The sequence below is a fragment of the Aegilops tauschii genome, chromosome 2, assembly GCF_002575655.3.
Source record: "Aegilops tauschii subsp. strangulata cultivar AL8/78 chromosome 2, Aet v6.0, whole genome shotgun sequence".
NCBI lineage: Eukaryota > Viridiplantae > Streptophyta > Magnoliopsida > Poales > Poaceae > Aegilops > Aegilops tauschii.
The window spans coordinates 223,804,156-223,826,007 of record NC_053036.3 but is presented as its reverse complement, the minus strand read 5'-3'; the positions used below and the strand labels follow the sequence as shown (position 1 = coordinate 223,826,007).

The following is a 21,852-nucleotide window of genomic DNA, read 5'->3' as shown; positions in this document are numbered from 1 at the left end:
ACCAAGGGTCAACATCCCTAGTCCTACGAACTTGCAGCGTTAACATAAATAGTCATTTCAAACCTACTTTTCGCACAATCAACAAATCCGACAATAAGCTGTGAGCTGCCACAGGAATACCAACAAAGACCGTGAACTTATTTCAACAGCCAGGCAATAGACCCGACGTTGCAGGCCGATGACAGGGTAAACCCTAGGGGAACGAACGAGGCGTGAAGGGAGGTGGGTGAGAGGGGCGAACATCGCGGCTGGAGGAGGAGAGCGCGAAAGAGGCGACGGTCTTGTCCAAGTCGTCGTCGTCGTCCCCGGCGCGGGGGACTGAGCCCCCGCCGCCGCCGCTGGAGATGGGGGATAAGGAGCTCCCTGTCGCGGTCGCGGGGCCTTGTCACCGCCCATCATCGAGGGCTCAGGCTCCACGCGTTGTGACGGCGACGATGTCGCCCTTCCCTACCTCGTACCCTCCCAGATCGAGGCCCGAAGCAGCCGCTCCCGCCTCCATGATATCGCGTCTGAGCGGCGCCTCTTCGCAGCTCGACGTCGCCACCACCGCTCCTTTCGCCTCTTCTGAGGTCGACGCCGCCACCGCCGCACTTCTCGTGCCGCCGCCGATGCCGCATCCGCCGCTCCCCGCCTCGATCCAACCGACCCCGCATCGGCCGCTCCCCCGAGCCAGCAGCCGCCATGGAGCCATGGATCCTATGCGGGAGGAGGAGAAACACGAAGGGGAGGAGGCGGCACGGTGGTGGTGGCGAGCATGGAGAAGGGGAGGCGGGGCTCGAGGAGAGGAGGGACCAGGGATTGGGCTAGGGTTTTCACCGCACGACGTGGGGCTCGAGAAGAGGTGGGACGAGGGAGTGGGCTTTTCACCGCGCACAACAACACGATCCACCCCTTTTTTCACCCAAACTCAATCAGCAATGAACACCGCAACATGGACCCACCCAGATGGCTGGCCCAGGCGTCATCCACCCAACTGGAAAGGCACAACGTGAAGAAAAACAGACGGTGAGATGTTTGACAGCCAGTTAAAAAGGACCAAAAACTTTACATGGAGGTAAAACGGACGAGGCAGATCGTTGCGCGCGAGGGATGGCGCTGGATCGGCGGGTACTCTAGGAGGCTTTATATGTTTAATGGGACAATGCTCTAATAATGATGATCATCACACTTTTATTTACTTACAACTCAAGAATTACAACTCGATACTTAGAACAAAATATGACTCTATGTGAATGCCTCCGGCGGTGTACCGGGATATGCAATGAATCAAGAGTGACATGTATGAAAGAATTATAAAGGTGGCTTTGCCACAAATACGTTGTCAACTACATGATCATGCAAAGCAATATGACAATGATGAAGCGTGTCACAATATACGGAACGGTGGTAAGTTGCATGGCAATATATCTCGGAATGGCTATGGAACTGCCATAATAGGTAGGTATGGTGGCTGTTTTGAGGAAGATATATGGTGGGTATATGATACCAGCAAAAGGTGTGCGGTATTAGAGAGGCTAGCAATGGTGGAAGGTTGAGAGTCCGTATAATCCATGGACTCAACATTAGTCATAAAGAACTCACATACTTATTGCAAAAATCTATTAGTTATTGAAACGAAGTACTACGCGCATGCTCCTAAGGGGATGGATTGGTAGGAAAAGACCATCGCTCATCCCCGACCGCCACTCATAAGGATAACAATCAATAAATAAATCATGCTCCGACTTCATCACATAACGCTTCACCATACGTGCATGTTACGAGAATCACAAACTTTAGAACAAGTATTTCTCAAATTCACAACTACTCAACTAGCATGACTCTAATATCACCATCTTCATATCTCAAAACAATTATCAACTATCAAACTTCTCTTAGTATTCAATGCACTTTATAGGTTTTATCTTGGATGCCTATCATATTAGGACTAATTTTATAACCAAAGCAAATTACCATGCTGTTATAAAGGACTCTCAAAATAATATAAGTGAAGCATAAGAGATCAATAATTTCTATAAAATATAACCACCACCGTGCTCTAAAAGATATAAGTGAAGCACTAGAGCAAAATTGTTTAGCTCAAAAGATATAAGTGAAGCACATAGAGTATTCTAATAAATTTTGAATAATGTGTGTCTCTCTCAAAAGGTGCGTACAGAAAGGATGATTGTGGTGAACTAAAAAGCAAAGACTCAAATCATACAAGACGCTCCAAGCAAAACGCATATCATGTGGTGAATAAAAATATAGCTCCAAGTAAAGTTACCGATGGACGAAGACAAAAGAGGGGATGCCTTCCGGGGCATCCCCAAGCTTAAACTTTTTGGTGTCCTTGGATTTTACGTTGGGGTGCCTTGGGCATCCCCAAGCTTAGGCTCTTGCCACTCCTTGTTCCATAATCCATCAAATCTTTACCCAAAACTTGAAAACTTCACAACACAAAACTTAACAGAAAATCTCGTGAGCTCCGTTAGCGAAAGAAAAGAAAACAACACTTCAAGATACTGTAATGAACTCATTCTTTATTTATATTAGTGTTAAACCTACTGTATTCCAACTTCTCTATGGTTCATAAACTCCATTACTAGCCATAGATTCATCAAAATAAGCAAACAGCACACGAAATACAGAATTTATCAAAAACAGAACAGTGTGTAGTAATCTGTATCAAACGCAAACTTCTGGAACTCAGAAAAATCTACCAAAATAGGACGACCTGGATAATTTGTTTATTGATCTACTGCATTGGAATAAGTATTTTATCACATTCTAGTGATTTTTAACAATTGTTTTCATGAACACAAAGTTTCTGGAATTTTCAGCAAGATCAAATAACTATCGTCCAAGAAGATCCTATAGGTTTAACTTGGCACAAACACTAATTAAAAAATAAAACCACATCTAACCAGAGGCTAGATCAAATATTTATTCCTAAACAGAACAAAAAATCAAGAAATTAAAATAAAATTGGGTTGCCTCCCAACAAGCGCTATCATTTAACGCCCCTAGCTAGGCAATGATAATTTTAATGATGCTCACACGAAAGACAAGAATTGAATCACAAAGAGAGAATCATATAGCATATAAAAAACACATCTAAGTCTAACATACTTTCTATGCATAGGCATCTTATAGGAAAATAAATTATCAAGACAAGCAAAAACTAGCATATGCAAGAAAGAAGTGGGAAACAATAACAATCTTAACATAACGAGAGGTAATTTAGTAACATGAAAATTTCTACAACCATATTTTCCTCTCTCATAATAATTACATGTGGGATCATATTCAAATTCAACAATATAGCTCTCACATAAAATTTTCTCTACATGATCCACATGCATGCAAAGTTGACTCTTCCACAATAGTGGGACTATCATTAACTAAAGTCATAACCTCTTCAAACCCATTTTTATCAAAAACTTCATAAGATTGAACATTATCCAAATATGTGGGATCTAAAGTTGACACTCTTCCAAACCCACTCTCAATATTATTGCAAACACTATTATCAATCTCATATTCATGGGGCTTAAATAAATTTTCAAGATCATAAGAAGAATCACCCCAATCATGATCATTGCAACAAGTAGTAGACATAGCAAAACTAGCATCCCCAAGCTTAGGGTTTTGCATATTATTAGCATAATTGACATCAATAGAATTTATAGTAAAATCATTGCAATCATGCTTTTGATTCAAGGAACTATCAAGTATGGGTGCAATAGCAATAATCTCATGTTTAACATAAGGAATTATAGCAAATTCATCTCCATGAATATTGGCATCGTGGCCATAAGAATAGCAAGCATCATGTTCATCAAGGGATATTTCAATCAAATCATCGGAATCATAATTATCTATAGATTCGTGCATATCATTATTTTCTTCCAAAGCAACAGTCATTCTCTCAATAAATTCCTTAACATAGGCATTATGAGCATAGTTTTCATAGCAATATTTAAGTATGTCGGAATTTTCAGATTTGTAGAGAGTAATATCATACTTTTCAATCAAAGAAGCAACTTCATGAGCACCCTTAAAAATGACAAATTCTTCAATTTGTTCGATATCATAGTAACTATAAACACCTTTTCCATAAGAAGATAAGATTTCATTATTATTAAACTCACATAGGTAGGGAAGGTGTTTTTTAGGGTTCTTAGAGCAACAAGTAAAATCATAAATTTCAAAAAGATTCCAAGCATAACATAGCAAACTATTTAGTTGATACCATAAGATCTTCCCCTTTTCAGACAAACGATGATGCACAAAATGAGCATGCTCATCTAAAGATTTTCCATCAACTAGGCTAGTTAGGGTTTCAGCACGAGCGCATAAGGATTGAAGATGATCCAAGTAGAACACTTTAAGTGGATCCATATCAATAGATTTTTAGCAAGCAAAGATGCAAGCAAAAAGAAGGCACATGATAACACAAGCAAACAATAGATCTGGGGAGAAAAAGGCAAACGAAAAAGAAGGCGAATAAAACGGCAAATGTGAAGTGGGGGAGAGGAAAATGAGAGGCAAATGGCAAATAATGTAGTGCGAGGGATAAGAGTTTGTGATGGGTATTTGGTATGTCTTGACTTGTGCGTAGACTCCCCGGCAACGGCGCCAGAAATCCTTCTTGCTACCTCTTGAGCATGCATTGATTTTCACTTGGAGACGAAAGGGTGATGCAACAAAGTAGAGTAAGTATTTGCCTCAGTTTTTGAGAACCAAGGTATCAATTCAGTAGGAGGCCACACGCAAGTCCCTCGTACCTACACAAACAAATAATAACCTTGCAACCAACGCGATAAAGGGGTTGTCAATCCCTTCACGCCCACTTGCAAAAGTGAGATCTGATAGAGATGATAAGATAATATTTTTGGTATTTTTATGATAAAGATTAAAAGTAAAGATTGCAAAGAAACGGTGCCAGAAATAGCTAGTTGTCGGGAAATTAATATGATGGAGAATAGACCCAGGGGCCATAGGTTTCACTAGTAGCTTCTCTCAAGATATCAGAAGTATTACAGTGGGTGAACAAATTACTGTCGAGCAATTGGTAGAATAGTGCATAATTATGAGAATATCTAGGCATGATCATGTTTATAGGTATCACGTCCGCGACGAGTAGACCGACTCCTGCCTGCATCTACTACTATTACTCCACACATCGACCGCTATCCAGCATGCATCTAGAGTATTAAGTTCATAAGAACAGAGTAACGCATTAGGCAAGATGACATGATGTAGAGGGATAAACTCAAGCAATATGATATAAACCCCATCTTTCTATTCTCGATGCCAACAATACAATACGTGTCGTTTCCCCTACTGTCGCTGGGATCGAGCACCGCATGATTGAACCCAAAGCTAAGCACTTCTCCCATTGCAAGAAAGATCGATCTAGTAGGCCAAACCGAACTGATAATTCGAAGAGACTTGCAAAGATAACCAATCATACATAAAATAATTCAGAGAAGATTCAAATATTGTTCATAGATAATCTTGATTATAAACGCACAATTCATCGGATCTCAACAAACACACCGAAAAAGAGTTACATCGAATAGGCTCCAAGTGTATAATAAAGCCCATTAAACATCCAAAACAGAATATATATAATAGCATGGAGCAATCAAAAATTATAGATACGTTGGAGACGTATCACTACCCCATGCCACAAAAGCTCCTGCTCGCGCTCCTTGTTGCCTCCCGCAAGCTGCTCCACTACTTCCAGGGCCATCCCATCAAAGTCGTCTCGGCTTACCCACTTGAGAGAGTACTCCAGAGCCCCAATGCCGCGGGGAGAGTCGCAGCATGGAACATCGAGCTGCAGACATTCCAGTTGGAGTTCAGCACAACCAGAGTCATCAAGGGAGCCGCGCTCGCCAACGTCATGGCGGAATGGACCGACATTCCCAGCCCCGAAGCAGGCGAGGACCGCCCACTCTCACCTAGAAGTGAGGCGCCAGACGGTTGGGTCATGTACTTCGATGGCGCCTTCACACATCAGGGCGCGGGGCCTGGAGCCGTGCTCATCTCGCCCACCCAGGACAAGCTTTACTACACCGTGCAGCTGTGCTTCTAGCAGGGCGAGAAGGTCTCCAACAACATCGTGGAGTACGAAGGCTTGATTGCCGGTCTCAGTGTTGCAACAGCCTTGGGAGTGAAGCACCTCACCATCAAGGGCGACTCTCAGCTCCTCGTCAACTTCTCCAACAAAGTATACGAGCCGAAGGACGAGCACATGGAGGCATACCTTGCGGAGTTACGCAAAATTGAAAAACAATTCTTGGGTCTGGAACTGCAGCATGTGCAGCGCGACACAAACAAGGAAGCAGACAATATCGCCAAGAGGGCGTCACGGCGGCTGCCTCAAGAGCCTCGTGTCTTTGAGGAGCGGCTCTTCAAGCCGTCTGCAGCTCTGCCCTCAGCAGAACCAGCAACGCCTCGCGAGAACCTCCCTCAGGCCCCTCCGTCGGGCTCCCCGGCTTGTGGCCCAACTGAGGGAGTCCTGGATTAGGGGGTCCTCGGACAGCCGAACTGTATCCCTTGGCCGGACTGTTGGACTATGAAGATACAAGATTGAAGACTTCGACCCGTGTCCGGATGGGACTCTCCTTGGCGTGGAAGGCAAGCTTGGCAATACGGATATGTAGATCTCCTCCCTTGTAACCGACTCTGTGTAACCCTAGCCCCCTCCGGTGTCTATATAAACTGGAGGGTTTAGTCCATAGGACAACAACAATCATACCATAGGCTAGCTTCTAGGGTTTAGCCTCTACGATCTCGTGGTAGATCAACTCTTGTAATACTCATATCATCAAGATCAATCAAGCAGGAAGTAGGGTATTACCTCCATCGAGAGGGCCCGAACCTGGGTAAACATTGTGGCCCCCGCCTCCTGTTACCATCCGCCTTAGACGCACAGTTCGGGACCCCCTACCCGAGATCCGCCGGTTTTGACACCGACATTGGTGCTTTCATTGACAGTTTCACTGTGCCGTCACCATAAGGCTAGATGGCTCCTTCGATCATCGGCAACGATGCGATCTAGGGTGAGGTTTTCTTCCCCGGACAGATCTTCGTATTCGGCGGCTTCGTACTGCGGGCCAACTTGCTTGGCCATCTGGAGCAGATCGAGAGCTATGCCCCTGGCCATCAGGTCAGGTTTGGAAACTTGAACTATACTGCCGACATCCGCGGAGACTTGATCTTCGTCGGATTCGAGCCCATGTCAAGTGCGCCGCACAATCACGACGAGCATGACTTAGCTCTATCGTTGTCACGACCGGATTTTCGGGATATCAATTTCCCAGGAAATGGCCTTTGTCCTCACCAGCCCCAGGATTTCTGTTAGCTGATGAGGCACCAACTTGATACAAGAATTCCAAGCAAGGTACAAAATATGTAGTACAAGACCATTGTGGCCGGGGAGTACAACACTTGGGTTCTAGGGGTCGAAGGCGGAAGCGATTTGAGGTACACCTGCGTCTATGGGACTCCATTTCCCACAAGAACAGCTGACCAGGATAACTCCTATCTTCGCGAGGCTGCTATCGTCGTAGCGTAGGTTCCGGGGCTGTCATCGCGATGCTTATCTCCAAGCAAGGAATCTGGCCAAGACAATAGCCAGGGACAAGCCAGTGAGTACGTTTGAATGTACTCGCAAACATTAAGAACACGGGTATAATATAATAAGGGACAATCATGCTCCGAAATAATTATGATCACAACGTCTGCCACGAAAGTCTGTGATGCTCGTATGCAGAGAAAAAATGAACATGCAATACGGGGGTAGAAATAAAATGCACTGACCGAGTGTCTGAAAGGACTCCTCGAAAGGTTGCAAAAAAAATTAACAATGCCGCAGTCGGGCGTCTGAGCGACACCACATAAAGGGCTTATAAAAGATAAATAAACAACAAGCATGCCGCAGTCGGGCGTCTGAGCGACACCACATAAAGGGCTTATAAAAGATAAATAATCAACAAGCATGCCGCAGTCGGGCGTCTGAGCGACACCACATAAAGGGCTTATATAAGAATAATCATAGTGAATGTCCAGGAGGTAGAACCATCCCAGGGATACTCAATAATTCAAATAAGGAACTGGTTAGTCCACGATAAAAATAAATCGCAATCCTCACATGACATAGATCATAAACAAAGTTTTGGTATACCCGTTTCTTCATCCGAAGACCGTCACTAGATTCTAATTAAGCCGTTCTCCATCCGAATACCCTTACTATGATTCTAATTAATCCGTTCTCCATCCGAATACCGTTACTATGATTCTAATTAATCCGTTCTCCATCCGAATACGGTTACTATGATTCTAATTAATCCGTTCTCCATCCGAATACCGTTACTATGATCCATCTTAGACTGTAGTCCTTACTCATGAACATGGCTATCCGAATGGATAAATCCTCTGCAGAGGGTGTACTCCTTACCCACGAGTAACGGATTTACTTAGTCCATCGAGACTAATTCCGTCTACGGCCTTTTAATTGAAAACACGCCTGACCTGCACACACCAGCTTAACTTACCGGTGTCTGGAATCACCCACGACACCCGTCAAGCAAAACTCTAAGTGGGGAGGCTACAACCTCGACGTAGCATGGGATCAAATTTATATACGCGCGCTCTAAGGGGTGCCCCCCTCTCGGTCCCAACCGGAAACACCCATGCCCCCGGACCAGGTGGCATGCCTACCGGATGCATCCAGTATCTTCCACCATGGCCTCTCTGTACAGTGTGTGCCTTGGTAAGGGGTTGACAACTTACTGAACCGTACCCTACCCGCGGCAGGGACCGGTGGTAGTACAAAACAAGAAGTGGAAGCTACTAAACAAGACTTGACCCATGACCGACTCAGGTGGTCCAAGAATTCTCCGAATGATTAGCTTAACCAAAACAAATATTACCAGTGACAGACAGAAACACCGTTCACCAAAACTCATCATGCCATACCGGACACACTCGTCCCAACGAGGAACTAGGGACAAGCTCGTGTCTACCCAAGACCACGACTTTCCCGGCTTCCTTCCGGTATACATGAGAAGCTCACGAGGATGATCATTGTCACCAGCATATCCATTTACAACAGTAAGGAAAAAAAATCTCCAATATGCAATCATGCATGTGACTTTACCGTTACATAAGAATGACGTATGCTCCAAGTCAAAGTGGTGTTGTAACCGTATCAAAACATCACACAAAATATTATGCCAGAGTTCAGAAATGCTTGCCTTCAAGAGTATGCAAGGGATGCACTTTTGGGAAGCTTTCCCTTTTCTCCAAAATCCTATGTTGAGAAATATTCAAACAACAAATATTTCAAACACAGTATCAAAAGTTGTCTCAAATATTTTTGAAATAAATCTTAAAATAAACTAGATGAAATTTGAGAGAGGTAGGAAAAAGAATCAACTCATTTGGAGTTTTATTTTAAAAGTTATAGTCAGTCAAAGATCAGTCAAACTTCTGTTTAAAAAAAACCAGAAAAAGAAAACGCTCGGGAGAGAATACGCTTTCGCAGCAGAGGAAACGTACTCAGGACGTCTGCGCCTTCACTTAAAACAGAGAAGACGGCGCGCGGGCCACTGACAGTGGGTCCAGAGGGCCCACTGGTCAGGTTTGACCGTTCTTCCCTCTCCCTCCTCTTCTTTGCCCGACGGGAGCGGGACTCCGGCAATCGCCGGCGACGAGCGGAGGCTCCTCGAGGGCACCTGAGGGCAGGGATGGACCCGCTAGACCGGAGCGGTCCTCTCGGTGGTCGCTAGGTTGTCGGTGGTGGAAGAAGTTGCCGGCGGCGAGCTCCGCGGCGGAGGGGGCTACGGGAGTGGAGTGGTTTTTGGGCTCCGGTGGTCTCCGATCGAGGTTGAGTTGCTGGGCAGCTCCGCAAGGGCAAGAGGAAGCGATTGGTGGCGTTGGTTGGGCGGGAGAGTGGCTGGCTGCGACGTATTGCACCGGAGCTCGGCGGCGGTCGAACCGGCCGGAGTTGGGGAAGGGGGTCTCTCCGGGCCAATCCACTGCTTGGGAAGAACTAGGGGAAAAGTCTGAGGTCGCCTGAGGTCTTGAACGAGTTCGGGGATCCCTTAAATAGGCGCTCGAGGTTGGACCGCGGCGGCTGAGGATAAGATCGCCGGCGACAGCCGTGCTGTAGCTGTAGGGCGACGTGGCGGCGACGAGCGCGTGCCGACGAGCTTCGGGATAAGCTTGAGCTATTCATAGGGGCAGCTGGCGCGCTGGGGTGGCTTGGGCGGCGCCGTCCATGGCAGAGGTTCGCTGCTGACGCCGGCGTGCCGCCAAACGCTCTGCCAGCGGCGCTGCAGGGAGCCAGGGGTGGCGTGGAGAGTGGGCGAGCGTAGTGCGCGGTTCAGCAAGCGAGCAGGGGCCAGGGACGGGTCGCGTCGAGTGCGGCAGTGCGACGCGGCGGCTCAGTGCGCGCGCGTGCAAAACGTGCGCTCTGGGCGCGCCCAGAGCACGCACGGAACCTGCTCGACGAAACGCCAGGGCGGCCTAGAGCGCGAGGGTGAGGCTGGCAAAAAACAGGACTAGGATAGAGATAGCTAGGAGCTCAGTGGACAAGATTGCTAGGTCAGGGGATCAAGTCCACCGTGCAAACTAAAAGCTCAAGCCAAAACAGACTGTGCACACCAACTGTTCGACAGAATGCCAAGTGCACTTAGGCAATTCTTGGAGTGGCCAAAATCTCCAGATCAGGGCCTCTTTATATGTAGAAGATGATGGTAAGATCATTTGGGCAAAACCAGAAACTTGTTAGTGCAAGTTTTGCAAAACTCCAGTTTTGGACAGAAGGAAAAAGGTCTCATTGCATGCACTTAAAATCCTCCAATGGGTCCAATCTCCTGGACTTAAGGGTTTGGTAGGGAGGGCTACAAGCAGGAAAAAGCTCAGGGTCACTAGAGCAAAATAAAATAGGGTTGCAGTACAAATCCTCAAACTGGACCGGAATGAAAAAGAGGTTGATTCACTCAAATTTTCCAAAGGACAACACTAGGTTTTTGCATGAAGATGAATTGTATGCATCCACTGACATCTTCAAACACTTGGAAGAATTTTTAAAGAAATATTTAAGTAGGTTGTAGTGCAAAAATGCCTACTGGACCAGATTGGGAAAAGTTGGTGTAGAGCTCAAAATCTCTGGTGACAAAAAGATATTTTTGCATAAAAGTGATGTGGAGACATCACATGACATCCCCAAATTTTGGTGGAAATTTTAAATGCATTTGTCAAATGGTTGTAGTGCAAAACAGGCTTCAAATCAAAAGAAATCATTTTTTTAAAGAATAAAGCTCTGAGAAAACAATCTTGCAATTAAATCCACTGATAAAGAATTGTTTTATAGAGAGAGCATATATGTCCAATGATACTCTTGGGGAGTTTTCACTTGGGGGTTAAAACCCATAACATCAAAAGGTTAAATCAAGATAAATGGAAAAGTTTTATTTCCTGGCAAAGTTTTAATTAATAAAAACAAGGTCAAAAATCTTGGGGTGTCACAGTCGTCGGACAGTGTTCGGGAGATCACACCTGCAACTACTCCGTCCCTCAATCCGGAACAAATTGCGCCATCTGAGGACGGGTGGATGGACCCCGCCACGGAGGCCGCACACTTAGCGGCGATAGAGCCGAATACTGACTTCACCTCTTATGAGACCCGTGTTGCCGGACATTTGGATTCGTCCCCGGCCACGGGCTCCGAACCGTCTGCGTCCGTGCCTATCGAATCTGATTGGGAACCGATCATGGAGTTTTCCTCCGTGGATATCTTTCAGCACTCACCACTGGGCGACGTGCTAAACTCATTGAGGTCTCTCTCTTTGTCAGGAGACCCTTGGCCAAACTATGTCCGGCTAGAATGGGATGCGGACGACAAAGAAATTCGCTCCCCTCCCACCACCCACATAGTAGCCACTGTCGACGATTTAACCGACATGCTCGATTTCGGCTCCGAAGACATCGACGGTATCGATGACGATGCAGGAGACGAACAGGAACCACCGCCCACAGGGCACTGGACTGCCACCTCATCATATGATATATACAGGGTGGACACCCCCAAAGAAGGCGATGGCGATAAGACAACGGAGGATAATCCCTCCAAGAAGCAATCCAAGCACCGACGTCAGCGGCGCCGCTCTAAGTCCCGCCATCGCAAAAGGAACGATACTGGCACAAGAGACAATAACGCTCCGGATAGTGCCGAAGACGACGACAATCCCCTCCAGCCAGACCTCGAGCAAGAGGATGAACAAGCTAGGCCTCCGGAACAGGAAGCAAACGGAGAATCAGAGGATGACAATTACAAGCCTCTCTCCGAAGACGAGGTGAGCCTCGGCGACGAAGAATTTATCGTGCCTGAGGATCCCATCGAGCAGGAGCGCTTCAAACGCCGGCTCATAGCCACAGCAAACAACCTGAAGAAAGCAACAACAGCTTCGAGCTGATCAAGATCTGCTAGCGGATAGATGGACTGAAGTCCTGGCGGCCAAGGAATACGAACTCGAGCGCCCAACCAAGAGTTACCCAAAGCGCAGGTTGCTACCCCAACTCGAGGAGGAAGCATTGAAACCTACATCACCAGCGTATGATGCGGCTGATCGGCCACCTCGTGGCCGAGACAGAGAGGCATATCAGCCCGAAGTCCAGCCTGCACCCCGCCGCCATTCAAACAAAAATACCAAGGCCCAGGGCAACATGCGGGACCTGCGAGACATATTGGAAAACAAAGCAAAACATGCAAGATCGATCTACGGATCATGGGGGCGCGCCCCAACACGGGACGATCATCGTCACGCCGGATATACTAAAAGCAAATCCGGCCGGGCCAAATACAGCAGACAAGACTCGTATGAACTGCGTCGTGATATAGCCCGGCACAGAGGTGCCGCACACCCCCTATGCTTTACTGATGAAGTAATGGATCACGAATTCCCAGAGGGTTTTAAACCCGTAAACATTGAATCATATAATGGTACAACAGATCCCGCGGTATGGATCGAGGATTTCCTCCTCCACATCCACATGGCTCGCGGTGATGATCTACATGCCATCAAGTACCTCCCACTAAAACTCAAAGGACCAGCTCGGCATTGGCTGAATAGCTTGCCAGCAGACTCCATTGGCAGTTGGGAGGATTTGGAAGATGCATTCCTTGACAACTTCCAGGGCACTTATGTGCGACCACCGGATGCTGATAACTTGAGCCATATAATTCAGCAGCCAGGGGAATCGGCCAGGAAATTCTGGACCAGGTTCCTAACTAAGAAAAACCAAATTGTCGACTGTTCGGATGCAGAGCCCTTAGCGGCATTTAAGCATAACATCCGTGACGAGTGGCTCGCCCGGCACCTCGGCCAGGAGAAGTCGAAGTCTATGGCAGCCCTCACGAAACTCATGACCCGCTTTTGTGCGGGCGAGGACAGCTGGCTGGCTCGCAGCAACAACACATCAAGAAGTCATGGCAATTCAGATGCCAAATATAGTAACGGCAGACCACGTCGCAACAGACACAAGCGCCGTAACAACGGTGACAACGCCGAAGACACGTCAGTCAATGCCGGATTCAGTGGCTCTAAATCTGGTCAGCGGAAGAAGCCGTTCAAAAGAAGCAACCCGGGCCCGTCCAGTTTGGACCGCATACTCGATCGCTCGTGTCAAATTCACGACACCCTCGATAAGCCGGCCAATCACACCAACAGAGAATGCTGGGTGTTCAAGCAGGCCGGCAAGTTGAATATCGAAAACAAGGAAAAGGGGCTGCATAGCGACGATGAGGAGGAGTCCCGGCCGCCGAACACAGGAGGACAGAAGAAATTTCCTCCCCAAGTGAAAACGGTGAACATGATATACGCAACCCATATTCCCAAGAGGGAACGGAAGCGTGCACTAAGGGACGTCTATGCGATGGAGCCAGTCGCCCCAAATTTCAACCCATGGTCTTCTTGCCCGATCACTTTCGATCGTAGGGACCACCCCACTAGTATCCGTCATGGCGGTTCTGCCGCATTGGTCCTTGATCCCATCACTGACGGATTTCACCTCACCCGAGTCCTTATGGACGGTGGCAGCAACCTGAACCTGCTTTATCAGGATACAGTGCGCAAAATGGGTATAGACCCCTCGAGGATCAAACCCACTAAAACCACCTTTAAAGGTGTCATCCCAGGTGTAGAGGCCTGCTGCACGGGCTCAATCACACTGGAAGTGGTCTTCGGATCTCCGGACAACTTCCGAAGCGAGGAGTTAGTCTTCGATATCGTCCCGTTCCGCAGTGGCTATCACGCACTGCTTGGACGAACCGCATTTTCCAGATTCAATGCGGTACCGCATTATGCATACCTCAAGCTCAAAATGCCAGGACCTCGGGGGGTTATAACTGTCAATGGAAACACAGAACGCTCGCTCCACACGGAGGAGCACACTGCGGCCCTCGCAGCAGAAGCACAAAGCAGCCTTTTAAGGCAAACCGCCAATTCGGCGATAAAGACCCCGGACACCTTCAAGCGAGTCCGGAGTAACCTGCAACAGGATCGCCTGGCACGTTCAGAGCTCGCCTAGCAATTCGGCCTCCGTCCTAGTCCCGGTCAAACGACGAAATCTGTGCCGCGCGTACATAATTACGCACTAAAAATACCATAGGCATAGGCGGGGGCATGGCCAGGACACGCCCCACAATGCGGCTCAACCGCCCCAGGGGCTGTACACCTTTATCATTTTCTCTCTTTCAGGACCTTATTCTCTGGAAGCCTTCTCGGCTGTCTGATTGCTGGACGCATTACGGGAACAAAATACCAAGGAGGCAAGAAGCTAAGACGTACAAGGGAATCCCCAGGTGGTCTCTGATAACGATTGAAATACCTATTTTAAATACCCATACGCAGCTTGCCCTTGGATAGGACATGTCAAAAGTCCTATTTTTTGCTTATTGCACTACTTGTATCTGTACGCTTCGACGTATTATTTAATAACAATGCATAGAGTTAGTCTATTATTGCATTCCCCTTCTTTTTTTCCTTGTCTGCTTATTTACGACAAATTACACAGGTACATTCTGGTACGACCAGTACGCTAGGGGCTTCAGTATACCCCATAAACACGACGTGAGAAGTCCGAACACTTTCGATAGTGCGGCTCCCCGAACTTATAGCACTATATGCATCAGCTCTGAATCATGTCTTGGGTCAATAGTTGGGTTAGCGCGGCTCCCATGTTTTGGTACCTTACGTTCCGCAATATCGGCTAAGGTAGCACTGGGAGAACTACTGCGATTGTGTCCCGGTTCTTCCGGACGAGCACCTCAGTAGAGAAAGCCGAAAACTGACTGCCATGATAAGGCGAGAGTTGGTCGCTGTTCAAGAGGTCTCAAGTCCCTAAAGACTATTTCCGCTTCGGGCGAGGAGTCGGCGTTGCCCACCTTAGGCGTATATAGCGCCCCAAATTCGGCCTTCCGAAATACTAGGGGATTCGCCAAAATTTAAAATCGTAGACTTCGATGGCTAAGTGAGAGTGATAAAGCCTTATAGTCCGATTGTCTGGTTCGTTGCGCTGAACACCTCCCTCGAAGGACCCAAAATTGGGATAAAGAGTGCTCAGATTTATCCCGAACACCTCAGTACTAGTTACATGGGGGCAAAAGCCGACGACTGGCCAACTCTCAGATTTTATAAACGGCCGCACAGAAGGTAATATTTTAAATTCACAAGCGTTGCATAGCGCAAATGAACTCGTTTCATATTACAGGATCACATGAGTACATTTATTCAAATATTACATCCTTAGCACATTCCTCCGCCACAAGGCGAGCATCCTCCAGGACACTTTCATAACACTTTTCGGGGTGGCGATGCTCCTTGCCCTCCGGCGGCCCCTCCTTCACCAGCTTTTCAGCATCCAGCTTCGCCCAGTGCACCTTCGCCCGGGCAAAAGCCCTGCGCGCACCCTCGATGCAGACGGACCGCTTTATGACTTCAAACCGTGGGCAGGCATTCACAAGCCGCCTCACCAGACCGAAGTAGCTACTAGGCAGGGGCTCGCTAGGCCACATCCAGACTATAAGACCCTCATGGCCTGTTCGGCCGCTTTGTGAAGCTCGACCAGTTGCTTCAACTGGTCGCTCAAGGGCATTGGGTGTTCGGTCCCAGTTACTGAGACCAGAACAACTTCTCCGTCGAGCTCCCCTCCTCGGCCCGGTAGAACTCCGCGGCATCTGACACACTGCGGGGTAGATCTGCGGACGCTCCTGGAGAGCTCCGAACTTGGGTAAGTAAAAAGAAAGTTTCCTTCACATGCTTGCTTTGCATAATGAATGCCTTCCCTGCCGCTATCTTCTTAATCGCCTCAATTTCCCAGAGGGCCTTTTGGGCTTCGGCCTTGGCATGTTGTGCGCTTTCGAGGGCCTTCGCAAGCTCGGACCCTTGTGTCTTAGAGTCAAGCTTCAAGGACTCGTGTTTTTTGGCGAGAGCCTGGAGCTCTTGCTGCACCTCGCCTACTCGGGCTTCTTGCTTTTCTCGCTCGATGCGCTCCTTGGCCGCTTTGTCTTCGGCCTTGGATAGCGCCTTCTGCAAGGACGCCACTTCGGTCGTGGCCCCTAGCGAAATTCATGACGATCCTATTATTCTAAAACCAAATTTTTTATAATATGCAGACGGGGTATCACTTACCTTTGTTCTCTTCGAGCTGCCTATTGGTAAGGCCAAGCTCTTCCTGGGACCACTCAAGGTCCCGCTTCAGTGCGGCGACCTCCGCAGTACGTGCGGCAGCGGCTAGCAGTGAAGCCTGCATATGCTCATAGACATATTCCGATTAGACTCCTGCGGTTATTATTTGATCCTCTATTCGGCATTTCTTCGTGAACGCCAAACAGAGCATCAGGGGCTACTGTCTATGCGGTAACATTCTCTTATAATCTGGTTACTTACCTCAAAGCCTGTTAGGAGGCTGGCACAGGCTTCAGTCAGTCCGCTCTTGGATGCCTCTGGATGGACAGAGGCCATCGGCACAGACGGCTTGCTCCCCTTAGCGAGGGGTTGCTTGATAGAATCCGGAACCACTGGAGGTTCCGGCGTCGTATTCGGCTTGGGGCTAGACTTGCTGCTCCCGGCGTTAGGGCCCAGAGGAGTCTTGCCCCTCGTGCGGCCAGCACCAGGAATGTCGCCTTGAAGCGCCTTCGGAACTGTCTCCCCTTGGTTCAGTCCCCTTTGAGACAACACCTCGGCGTCGTCCGTAGGGCGGGCGGAGGAGGCGGTCGGGAGTGAATCGCTGTTCATATCCGACGGGCCCAGAGAATCATCTGACGAAGATACGTCGATGGGGGCTCGGGATGGGCTGCATAATCATGTGCGGCGTGATAAGAAACAGTACGATAAGATGTACCAAGAATTACTATGGTATCCGGATACTTACGACTTCGCCAGGGGCTTATCCCTGGGCAGCCACTCGTCGTCGCTGTAGGCGGCGGTTGTGGAGTTGTCCGGAAGGAGGGTCCTTCCCTTCTTGGACCCATCGGCCGCCCCAGCCGGGGCGGCCTTCCTTTTCTTGTCTCCCCCGGCTGAGGGGGAGAACTTTCCTCTTCTTCCTCCTTGTTTTCGTGGGAGGAGTGCGCGTCGGTGTTTTCGGACGATGAGTCTGATATAACCTTGCGCCAGAGACCCTTCCTGGTCCCCGTGGCCTTCTTCTTGGCCTTCTTCTCCGGCACCTCATAAGGCGCCGGAACCAGCATCTCCGTTAGGAGAGCATCTGCCGGATCTTCGGGCAGGGGAGCCAGACAATCGATTTGCTCCGCTGTTGCTACCCAGTCCTGTTAAATGGCGTGGAGGCTTAGATCCCGCGCGTGGTTATACTGGGGAAAAGAACATCTTATGAGATGTAAAAGACTTACCGGATTGGCAGGGCACTTTGCGCTGAGTCCGCGGTCCTCGGTGAGGGGAGGAGGTACCTCGGCACCCTTGAATAGCACCTTCCAGACGTCCTTGTGCGTCGTGTCGAAGAGCTCTCGCAGCGTCTGGTGCTCGGCCGGGTCGATCTCCCACAAATTGAATGCCCGTCTTTGACACGGGAGGATCCGGCGGAAGAGCATGACTTGGACCACGTTGACGAGCTTGATTTTCTTGCTCATCATGTTTTTGATGCATGTCTGGAGCCCGGTCAGCTCTACCGAGGAACCCCAGGACATGCCCTTCTCTTTCCAGGAGGTGAGCCGCATGGGCATTCCGGGTCAAAATTCGGGGGCGCCACCCAGTTGGTGTCGCGCGGCTCGGTGACGTAGAACCACCCTGATTGCCACCCCTTTATGTCTCCACATAGGAGCCTTCGAGCCAGGTGACGTTGGGCATTTTTCCCACCATGGCGCCTCTGCACTCCGCTTGCTGGCCGACCACCACCTTCGGTTTAACATTGAAGGTCTTCAGCCATAGGCCGAAGTGGGGCTTGATGCGGAGGAAGGCCTCGCACACGACGATAAACGCCGAGATGTTGAGGATGAAATTGGGGGCCAAATCATGAAAGTCCAGCCCATAGTAGAACATGAGCCCGCGGACAAACGGGTGGAGGAGAAATCCCAGTCTGCGGACAAAGTGGGTAAGAAAAACAACCCTCTCATGGGGTTCTGGAGTAGGGATGATCTGCCCCGCATCTGGCAGCCGGTGTGCGATATCCGCGGCCAGATATCCGGCTCCCCGCAGCTTTGTGATGTCCTCCTCCGTAACGGAGGAGACCATCCACTTGCCTCCCGCTCCGGACATGCTTGGAGTGGTTTGAGGAGAAAAATGCAAACTTGGGTGCTAGAGCTCGAGTGCGCAGGAATGGATGAGCAAGGAGGAAGAAGGTGTGGGTGAAAGGGGGGAATCCTTGTCCCTTTATAAGGGCGGAAGAAGCTATGCGCCTCCCCACCTACCTGGTAAACTCGCTTATTCCCCAAGCGTCGTAATTAATGGTGTGGTTGGGTTACCCACACCCGTATTGATGAGAATCCCGTAATAAGGGGACACGATCTTTGCTTCGACAAGACGTGCCAAGAAAACCGCCTCGCGATATGTGCAGTGGCTGGTTATGAAAAACGGCTCGAATAATGACTGGGCCGTGGTGTGATGTCATGCTGCAGAATGTGTCAGCAGATTAGATTTGTGGAAATATTATTCTCTCTACGGTGGTATGTGGAATTTGTTTTGCAGAGCCGGACACTATCCTTGTGTTCAAAATCTTCTATGAAGTATGCGGAGGAAGAACCCGCCTTGCAATGCCGAAGACAATCTACGCGCCGGACTCATCGTCATTGAAGCCTGGTTCAGGGGCTATTGAGGGAGTCCTGGATTAGGGCGCCCTCGGACAGTCGGACTGTATCCCTTGGCCGGACTGTTGGACTATGAAGATACAAGATTGAAGACTTCGACCCGTGTCCGGATGGGACTCTCCTTGGTGTGGATGGCAAGCTTGGCAATACGGATATGTAGATCTCCTCCCTTGTAACCGACTGTGTAACCCTAGCCCCCTCCGGTGTCTATATAAACCGGAGGGTTTAGTCCATAGGACAACAACAATCATTCCATAGGCTAGCCTCTAGGGTTTAGCCTCTACGATCTCGTGGTAGATCAACTCTTGTAATACTCATATCATCAAGATCAATCAAGTAGGAAGTAGGGTATTACCTCCATCGAGAGGGCCCGAACCTGGGTAAACATCGTGTCCCCCGCCTCCTGTTACCATCCGCCTTAGACGCACAGTTCGGACCCCCTACCCGAGATCCGCCGGTTTTGACAGCGACACCAACCTCAGGAGCTCGCCTCCTTCTTGCGCTGGAACCTCAGGAGGGATGTTGGACCGAGGAGTTCAAGGCGTACCTGCTGCGGGGCACCCTACCAGAGAAGGAGGAAGATGCGGAGTGGGTGGCATGACAGGCTACAGCGTACTGCGTCCGCGGTGGTGAGCTCTATTGGAGGTGCCCAAATAACATCTCCTTGTGATGCATTTCCAGGGAGCAGGGACGTGGCCTGCTGGCGGACATACATGGCGGGGACTGCAGGCACCACTCTTCATCACGCACCCTCGTGGGAAAAATATTTCGCAGCGGGTTCTACTGGCCTACGGCGGTCAACGACGCTGCCGAGCTGGTGAAGTCATGCTTGGCCTGCCTGTTCCACGCCAAGCAGATCCACCAGCCCGCACAGGGCCTCCAGACCATCTCGCTCACATGGCCGTTCGCGGCCTGGGGGCTGGACATCTTGGGACCGTTCCCATGGGCGCCCGGGGTTACCGCTACCTCTACATCACCATCGACAAGTTCACCAAGTGGACGGAAGTGCAAGCTGTCCGCACCATCCAGGCCGGCTCGGTAGTCGAGTTCATCAAGGGCCTCGTGAGCCGCTTCAGGGTCCCTAATCGTATCATCACTAACAACGGCTCACAGTTCACTATCAACCTCTTCAAAACTTATTGTGCTAACCTTGAACGCAGATATGCTACACCTTAGTGGCACACCCCAGAAGCACCGGCCAAGCTGAGCGCGCCAACGCGGAGGTCCTGAGAGGCCTCAGGACAAGAACTTTCAAGAAGAAGCTCGAGGCTTGCGGCAGGGGCTTGCTCAACGAGCTCTAGTCCGTGCTGTGGTCGATCCGCACCACCGCCACCAAGCCGACGGGCGAGACCCCGTTCTTCCTCATCCACAGAGCCGAAGCGGTTCTCCCTCACGATGTCAAGCATCGCTCCCCGCGGGTCTTGGCGTTTGACGAGGCACGTCAGGACACCACGCGGGGGATGGACCTCGTGCTGGGGGAGGAACGCCGCCGTCAAGGCTCGCTCCGAGCGACAAGGTACCAGCAGGCGCTGCGGCGGTACCACTTCTGCAGTGTCCTCTCCAGGATCCTCGAGGTGGGCGATCTCGTCCTGAGGCGGGTGCTCTCCAGGAAGGGGCTGTATAAGCTCTCGCCCATGTGGGAGGGCCCGTTTAGGATTGCCCGCGTCAATAGGCCTGGTGCCGCGCGCCTGGAGATGCAGGACGGGTCTCCATCCAGAACGCCTGGAACATCCAGCACCTCCGGAAGGTCTACCCATGAAGCAAGGCCCAGTGCCTGTGAAGGTCTCCGCTCGTGACACTCTCACGTAATAATGAGTGGGGCTGTACATGCCTCGGAGTCTCCGGAGTGCAGCCCTCGGGCCTCGGGGGCTCCCTCCCATGTCCTAGTGGCAACACTTAGCTCCGCGCTGGTGAGAAGACTAGACTAGGTGCTAGACGCGGCTGTTCATTTGCTTGCTTTTTGTAGCTGGTTTGCAACCTTTTAATGGATTGGAGTCCTAGCGTTTCTCGATTGCCAAGTTGGGTTTTTCTCCTTTTGCTCCGCTCGCCTTTTTGTTTCGGACCAGGGAGAGCGGCAGTTGCCCATCACTCGTCCTCGTGCGTCTCACGCGGGGGCTGGGCAAGTGTGCGCTTGCGTCACTAAAAAAAATACACTTTCGTGATGATACGTGTTTGTCATAGTAGGTCACGTTTTCTGTCATGCATGTACATCCATGACGATTTTATGACAGAATCAAAGATAGTCATACCTGTGCTGTCATAGAAGTGTTCCATGACATTACCAAAATTATCATCACGGAAGTGTCCACTTCCATGACGATAAATCGTGCGTCATAGAAGTACTTTCGTCAAGGGTGACCGACACGTGGCATCCACAATAATAGGTCGCCGTTAAGCTATCAGGTCCGGTTTTGGATCCGATAACCCGTTAACAGCCCGGACCAATGGGGATTTTTCACGTGTAAAATTCTCATTGGCCAGAGGAAACACAGGTTGGCTCACCGTTGGGACAGATGTCATCCACTCATTGAACA

General features: G+C 49.5%; 1 long non-coding RNA gene across 7 annotated transcripts in view; it reads left to right on the top strand.

The window, feature by feature from the left end:
* Window positions 1-21,852, top strand: part of LOC109761839 (uncharacterized) — a 49,332-nt gene that overhangs the window by 6,796 nt on the left and 20,684 nt on the right. Inside the window, exon 3 of one of the 7 annotated variants that reach the window (XR_012202339.1) lies at window positions 14,760-19,703. The exons of the other annotated variants lie outside the window; for them this stretch is intronic. This is a non-coding gene — a long non-coding RNA (uncharacterized lncRNA). Of the gene's footprint in view, window positions 1-14,759; window positions 19,704-21,852 lie in introns of those variants that run through there. 7 annotated transcript variants of the gene reach the window in all.